The sequence below is a fragment of the Chiloscyllium plagiosum genome, chromosome 21, assembly GCF_004010195.1.
Source record: "Chiloscyllium plagiosum isolate BGI_BamShark_2017 chromosome 21, ASM401019v2, whole genome shotgun sequence".
In the NCBI taxonomy this organism is placed as follows: Eukaryota; Metazoa; Chordata; class Chondrichthyes; order Orectolobiformes; family Hemiscylliidae; genus Chiloscyllium; species Chiloscyllium plagiosum.
The window spans coordinates 41,268,480-41,277,140 of NC_057730.1; the positions used below are offsets into that span (position 1 = coordinate 41,268,480).

At 42.6% G+C, this 8,661-nt stretch overlaps 1 protein-coding gene across 1 annotated transcript in view; it reads right to left on the reverse strand.

Annotated features, from left to right (window-relative positions):
- The window catches only part of LOC122560789 (uncharacterized protein C7orf50 homolog), a 403,958-nt gene that overhangs the window by 338,624 nt on the left and 56,673 nt on the right, over positions 1 to 8,661 (reverse strand). The window lies entirely within an intron of this gene.

Consider the following 8,661-nt stretch of genomic DNA (forward strand, 5'->3'; position numbering starts at 1 on the left):
TTCCGACCTATCACCTTCATCCCCTCCCTCACTCACTTATTGTACTCTATGCTACTTTCTCCCCACCCCCACCCTTCTCTCACTTATCTCTCACACACTTCAGGCTCTCTGCCTGTATTCCTGATGAAGGGCTTTTGCCCGAAATGTCGATGTTACTGCTCCTCGGATGTTGCTTGAACTGCTGTGCTTTTCCAGCACCACTCTAATCTCGACTCTGGTTTCCAGCATCTGCAGTCATTGTTTTTACCTACTTCTAATAATCACAAAAGCTACATGTCCACAAGGTATCAGGAGAATTACTTGTTGCTTTTCATCAGCACCAATGTCATAACCCACTCTTATCACCACTGAAATGATTCCACATAGACTGGTATTCCATCACCAAGTCACTCTTTAGTTACATGTGCATAGTACTTGACACTGGTCCAGCTCCCTCAAAGCCAGCTCTCAGAGTGAACACAACTTGCGACACTCCTGTCTATATCTGCCAACCAGAATTCCATGACTGGACCAGGTTAACAGCCCAGTCACTAGAGTCTATGCATGGTAGAACACTTAGAAATGAGGGAAGAAAGAAATTCAAACATTAATCAGCTTAGAATGATTGCCTTTCAGCTCATCATGCCATGGCCCGCTTTTTGGAAGTTACCTGATTAGACCTTTCTCTGCTTTTCTTTCCCCATATTCTAAGTATTTATCTAGCTTCCTTTTCAAAGTTAAATAGAATCTAAATCCAATATCTTTTCATGTAATGCAATCCAGATCACAGTAAGATTATGCAAAAAAAAATTACCCTCTTTCTTTTGCTATCATCTTAAATATATTGATAGGATGAGATAAGTTAAATGCAGCCTCCAGCGAAATGTAAACACCTGCTCAGACCCATTGGGCTGAATTTCCTGAGAATCTGAACTACAAATTCTATGTAAATAGAATGTTAAACTGACTCAAAATAGACAAGATTGGTGGCCTTAGTACAAACTATGACTTTTTAAACTGCTGAGTGAATCCACTTCTGCGTTTTCTCAAGAAATGTTGTTAAAACAGATATTTTCTGCCAATTTAGCTCATTATACATTAAAACATAGAGGTCTGGCAAAGACACAGATCTGAGATTCTTTTCCTTCTTACTTGTTACAAAGCATGCAAGGCAAACCTGAAAACGTGGAGCAAAAACTTGCAGTTATTGGTATGTTGATGTATATGGCAGTAGAGCCAAGCAATGTACAGGTATTTCCTTTCGCTTTGTTTGACAATTAACAGCCTTGTTATCCTATAGGGGCTTTATGACATACATGCTAACAAATAGAGACAAAATCTACAATCACTGCCTCTGCACCATCCACAAATCAGTATATGATTCTTGCCCTGATTAAATGTGGAGAAAATGAGTTATCACTGTTAATGTTCTAACTAAAGGGATACTTTGCCATCATGACACATTTTTGTAAAAGGCAACAAGGTACAGCTGGCATGCTTAAAAGAATAGTGTCATGTTCTTTAAATTTATTTCCAATATTGTAACTCTCCATTACTCTTTGTGAGATATACTCTAAACACTGAATCTGGCATATGGCACCAGCATGAAAGAACATTTTGGCCAGCCAAAAATGTTTTTTTTTCATTGTAATGTCTTGCATAAAGCTGGCTTCCAGGAGGAAAAGAAAATGAATACTTATTAAACTGTTAAATTATGATTCTGGTCAGGTTTCAATTCAGCTTCAAGTGGATAAGAGAGACAGAGAGAAAGTGTGAACAAAAAAACAAGATGGCCAATCCTTCGGGAGATCTTGCCGTGTGCAAACAAATTACCAGAAAGTCTGTCTTCGGTGCCACTGTCTAAAAGAATAATACTGGTCTGAATACTGTGTGTGTGTGTGTGTTGGGGGGGTGGAAGAGAGGAGGTGGTAAGAACACTCTGCTCTTGTTCTCATACTCAAATTGTGCATTGCAATCTCAGAATATCTGTCGATGACAGGCAGCATTAACCTCTTGATGGTAGTTTCATCTTCCACAGCAATGCCATCAAGACAATGCAATGCTGGAGAATCATTTCTATTTTGTGGCTGAGAGAGAATAGGTGCCAGCTATGTCTCAAGGAGCAGCATTGGTCTCCAAGTCAGAAGGCTGTAAGTTCAAATCTCACCCCTGAGACTCAAACCCAAGACCAAAGCTAATATTTCAGTGCAGTACTGACAGAGTGTTACATTGCCAGAGGTGTCACTTTTTGGATGGAACATTAAACTGATGAGACATCCATTCACTTAGGTGGACTAATTCGTAGAGAACCACAAAAGTTCCACCTGGTGTACTGATAGCTCAATCAATATCACTAGAACAGAACATCCATCAAAAAGTGGTGGAGGCAGGCACAATTATAACTTTTAAAATGCATCTTGATGGACATACAAATAGGAACTGTTTAGAGGGTGTATAGGTTCTGGCAAATGGGAATAGTTCAGATTGAGAGGTCTGGTCAACAAGGACAAATTGGACTGAAGGGTCTGTTTCCATGCTGTATGCTCATTATCCCTTTTCTGTGTAATCGTGCAATGTGCAAAATGGTTGCCATCTTTGCCTATTTGACAATACCAATTACACTTCAAAAGAAAATACTTTACAGTCAGTCAAGTTAAGAGTTCTGGGATCATGTATCAATCCAAGTCTTACATTTTTTTTAACCCTTCACAATATCTCTGTGGTGCCATAACTGGTACATTTTGTTAATGTGACTTATGTTTGCATATTCTCTTTGCCGCTTCTATTTGCCAATTCCTGACTTTACAATTTTATACTTAGCTTCTAACAGTAGGCCATCACTCATTGACGGTTCCTCAATGACTGAAAAATCTGTCCACTACAACAAAACATTTCAAGAGATCGGCAAGGAAAAGTAGCAGTTCTGTTTCTTGTGCGAACTTCACTGCGCACTCCAAAAATGTTGCCTTTTTGTCCTTAGATGCTTGTCAATTTACATCAGAATCAAGTGTTCATAAAACCAAATGATTATTCAATAATCCAACAAGGAGTACAGAAGATATTTCAGAGTATCATTTGCTTTTCATTAAATGAAATTATAGTAAATATGAAGGAAACAGGGCTTTGAATGAGGAAGTGAATTTTCATCTCCAACATAAATGGAATACTCTATTTAAATACACTGTGCTGATCTCATTAACTTCTTGGAAATAAAAGCTAGTGGCTAAGGCGAGATCTAACTAGCTTGAATCAGGTTGGTTGACAGCACATTTCCATTTTAGGCACAGGTATGAATCTTCTCGGGATTTCAACAGTAAAGTCAGAAGGAGCAGCTTAACAAAGCTGGTCAGGGCAACTCACACTACTGAGTCAGTAACAACATACTTGTGTCCCTGCTGAACACGTTTACAGGATATCACAGCATTCCAATTCTATGTCAATGTTTTGATGTCATTATTGCAAAAGACTCTTACAGTCAAGAATCAATTTATCTATGAGACGATGCATAAAGGCAAGTCAACATTAGCATTGCACTGTATTCCTCAACAGGAAAGTTCCCCAAATTTGTACCTTTGAGATACAAATGAAAATCACAATTTTTTGCAAGTACCTATAAAGTTTAAAATTAATATTCCCAATGACTTGTATACATTTTTAGCTGAAATCACATTCTTCAGATGCATTCTTTTTGGTATTGACTTTCCCTGACAATAAACACCAAATGCATCTGTTGAGACTTTCTTCTTCTTGACTTCTCCATTTTACTGATGCCATTTCTCCTCTTTAGTATAACAATACTCATCCATTCTAATCTTCTCCAAATCTAATATAAAAGATGATTGCAAGAGTTTTTTTTAAAAGATGTCTAAAAGGTAAGAGCTGGGAAATGAGGCTGAAGAGGGTGCTGGTGAGGCCACACCTGGTGTACTGCGTGCAGTCTGGTCTCCTTACTTGAGAAAGGATGTACTGTCACTAGAGGTGGTGCAGAGGAGGTTCACTAGGTTGATTCCAGAGTTGAGAGGGTTGGTTTATGAGGAGAGACAGAGTTGATTGGGATTATATTTATTGGAATTTAGAATAATGAGGGGAGATCTTATAGAAACATATAAAATTATGAAGGGAAATAGATAGGATAGAAGTAGAGAGGACGTTTCTACTAGCAGGACAAGGGGGCATTGCCTCAAAATTAGTGTGAGCAGATTTAGGACTGTATTGAGAAGGAACTACTTCACCCAGAGGGTTGTAAATCTATGGAATTCCCTGCCCAGTGAAGTAGTTGAGGCTTCCTCATTAAATGTTTTTAAAGCTAAGATAGATAATTTTTTTAACAGCAAAGGAATTAAGGGATACGGTGAGAGCGTGGATAAGTGGAGCTGAGGCCATGTAAACATCGGCTATGATCTTATTGAGTGGCAGAGCAGGCTCCAATGGCCAGATGACCTACTCCTGCACCTAGTTCTTATGTTCTAAGATGTAGTGATGTGGAGAAAAGAAATGGCAGAGGAACTGATTAGATACTTTATTCAATTTTCACAGTGAAAGGCAGACCAGAACTTCAAGACAGTTGGGGGCAGAGGTGAGTGTAGCTTAAGGTCTGAAAAGACTGTATTGTCTCTCCATGTTTCTTCTACCAAATGCATTACCACACATTTCTCTGCACTGAAATTCATCTGCCTGGTGTCTGCCTATTTGGCCATCTTGTCAATCAGATTCCACCACCACAGATATATTTTCCTCCCCACTTTATCCATGTACCAGAAAGACCATTCCCTCAGTGACTCTTTCGTTAGGTCCACGGCTCCTATCAACCCACTCTCCACTCCTGGCACCTTCCCTTGAGGCCACGAGATGTGTAAAACCTGCGCACACACCTACCCCCTCTCCTCCATCTGAGGCCCCAAAAGATTTTTTTCACACCAGGCAGAGATTTTCCTGCACACCTAAATACCTCATCAACTGTATCCGTTGCACTTGATGTGGTCTTCTCTACATCAAGGAGACAGGATGCCAACACACACAACGTTTAAAGAAACATCAGAGACACATGCACCAACCAACCCCACGTCCTGTGGCTGACCACTTTAACTCTCTCTCCCACTCTGCCAAGGACGTGCAAGCCCTGGGCCTTCTCCACCGCCAAATCTAAGCCACCCAACAACTAGTAGAATGTGTCATCCTCCACCTTGGGACCCTTCAACCACATGGTACCAATTTCGAGTTCACCAGTTTCCTTATCTCCCCTTCCCCACCTCATCCCAGATCCAACTCTCCAACTTGGCACCACCCTCTTGAACTGTTCTATCAATCAATCTTCCTTCCCACCTATCCGCTCCATCCTCCCCTCTGACCTATCACTATCATCCCCCCAACTACATCTACCTATCGCCTTCCCAGCTACCCCATTCCTGATGAAGGGCTTATGCCCGAAACATCGATTCACCTACTCCTCGGATGCTGCCCGACCTGCTGTGCTTTTCCAGCGTCACACTTTTCGACTTCCATCTTGTCAATGTCCTTTGCTCAGCATCATCCCCACAATTCTCCCTGGCTTAATATCACTTGCAAATCTAGAGATGTTGTTCTCAAAACCCATCTCCAAATCATTTACCCAAAACAGAAAATGCAAGGCTCCCAACATTGATCTCTGGGGATCACCACATTCAACGTGACTCCAATCTGAGAAATGCTAAGCAACACTTAACGGTTTCCTTTTTTAATGTCTAATCCACATTGCCAAGGACCCACCAATCTCAAACATTTGGATGTTGAGTGCAATCAGTTACTTTTTCTAATAATTTAGTAGTTAAAAGAATGCCCTGTCGATCAGTCATCTATGCTACTTACAAAAGTATTCCATTCTGCCAAAATGGAACCACATGCTGCAATATATACCAACTCAAAGTATTAAATGTTGTGTCAGCTGTGGTTCACACACGTCGGAATCGTGGAACTTCCTTCCTGACAGCACTGTAGTTGCACCTACACCACACTCACCACAGCAGTTCAATAGGCAGCTCATCATCTCCTTCTCAAGGGAAATTTAGGAATGGATAATAAATGCTCTAGCCAGCAACATCCAATGAACAAGTTAAAACAAAAATCACCAGTCTGGGTTCAAGTCCCTGTTGATTAACCCTGAGTATGCCAATAGCTACATTTACAACCAAATTATGACCAATCAAGTTTGTAACATGGCTAATTTATACTTTCTGGAAATATTATACATTTATATGCAAGGGCCCATTTTTGCGAGTACAGAAATATGTTAAAACCTTCGTCTTTCGCTTTGCCCAGATGTCCAAAGTTCCCTATTGCTTTCTCTGTGGAAATGCCTTTGACAGCTAGAGTCAACTTACCAAAACAATAAGCATCCTTCATATTGTGATCAGTAACATTTATCATGCTTGTATTTGTCTTGATGGTCACAAAACACAGTTCTGTGACAATGGGTCTCTCTTTCCAGCAATATTCAAGAGCAGGAGGGTTAACCCCAGTGGCCAATATTTATTGTTCACTCAGTATCACAAAACAAGATGATCTGGTCATTATCACTGAGTTTGTGGAATTTTGCTGAGCACAAATTAGATGTCACATTTTCAGCGTTATAACAGTGACAACACTTGAAAAAGTACTTCTTTGACTGCAATGCATTTTGAGACATCCGTTGGTCTGGAAAAGCACTGTATTAATACAATACTTTAATTTTATTCACAGCAATGAAGTGTTACAGTCAACATGCAAGATCTCTCAAACACTTTACAAAACCAAACGTATCATGTTTTGTGCTGTTCTTCTGCGCATCCTTGATTTCCTTCATTCCATAAATAGTAGCCATACTTTCAGGTGCCTCGACAGTCGGCTCTGGAATTCCCTCTCTAAATCTTTCCATCTCTCTGTCTCACTCTCTTTCCTCAAGACTCTGCTGTGAATCTCTCTTTGTAGCCAAGTTTTTAGGAACCTGTTCTAATGCCAAAGTGTCATAATTTCTTGATAATGCTCACATTAGGAAACTTAGAACATTTGCTATGTTAAAGGTGCTATATAAATGCAAGTTGTGGTTATTGCAGTAAAGTACAGCGTTCCTCTACATGGAAGCGAGGATAAAGTATCAAGAGAGGAAGGAAATTAAAACAGCCTGTCTGTTCTTGGGTACATTTATTGGATTAGTGGTGCTGGAAGAGCACAGCAGTTCAGCCAGCATTCGAGGAGCAGCAAAATCGACGTTTCAGGTAAAAGCCCTTCATCAGGAATAAAAGCAGAGAGCCTGAAGCGTGGATGGATAGCGGACATGGATATCCAATCCCTCCACACCACCATCCGCCATGACCAGGGCCTCCAAGCCCACCTCTTCCTCCGCTACATTGATGACTGCATTGGCGCCACCTCATGCTCCCGTGAGGAGGTTGAGCAATTCATCAACTTCATCGACACATTCCACCCTGACCTTAAATTTACCTGGACCATCTCTGATACCTCCCTCGCCTTCCTGGATCTCTCCATCTCCATTAATGACGACCGACTTGACACTGACATTTTTTACAAACGCACCGACTCCCACAGCTACCTGGATTACACCTCTTCCCTCCCTACCTCTTGCAAAAATGCCATCCTGTATTCCCAATTCCTCCGCCTCCGCCGTATCTACCCCAGGAGGACCAGTTCCACCATAGAACACACCAGATGGCCTCCTAGAGACCGCAATTTCCCTTCCCACATGGTTAAAGATGCCCTCCAACGCATCTCGTCCACATCCCGCACCTCCGCCCTCAGACACCACCTCTCCAATCGTAACAAGGACAGAACGCCCCGGTGCTCACCTTCCACCCTAACAACCTCCGCCGACATTTCCGCCACCCCCAAAAAGTCCCCACCACCAGGGATATATTTCCCTCCCCACCCCTTTCCGCCTTCCGCAAAGACTGTTCCCTCCGTGACTACCTGGTCAGGTCCACGCCCCCCCTACAGCCCACCCTCCCATCCTGGCAGCTTCCCCTGCCGCCACAGGAACTGCAAAACCTACACACAGACCTCCTCCCTCACCTCCATTCAAGGCCCTAAAGGAGCCTTCCACATCCAAAGTTTTACCTGCACATCCACTAATATCATTTATTGCATCCGTTGCTCCCGATGCAGTCTCCTCTACATTGGGGAGACTGGACGCCTCCTAGCAAAATGCTTTAGGGAGTGCCCACACCTCCTCCCTCACCTCCATCCAAGGCCCTAAAGGAGCCTTCCACATCCATCAAAGTTTATATCATTTATAGTATCCGTTGCTCCCGATGCGGTCTGCTCTATATTGGGGAGACTGGGCGCCTCCTAGCAGATTGCTTTAGGGAACATCTCCAGGACACCCGCACCAATCAACCACACTGCCCCGTGGCCCAACATTTCAACTCCCCCTCCCACTCTGCCGAGGACATGGAGGTCCTGGGCCTCCTTCACCACCGTTCTCTCACCACCAGGCACCTGGAGGAAGAACGCCTCATCTTCTGCCTCAGAACACTTCAACCCCAGGGCATCAATGTGGACTTCAACAGTTTCCTCATTTCCCCTTCCCCCACCTCACCCTAGTTCTAAACTTCCAGCTCAGCACTGTCCCCATGACTTGTCCGGACTTGTCCTACCTGCCTATCTCCTTTTCCACCTATCCACTCCACCCTTTCCTCCCTGACCTATCACCTT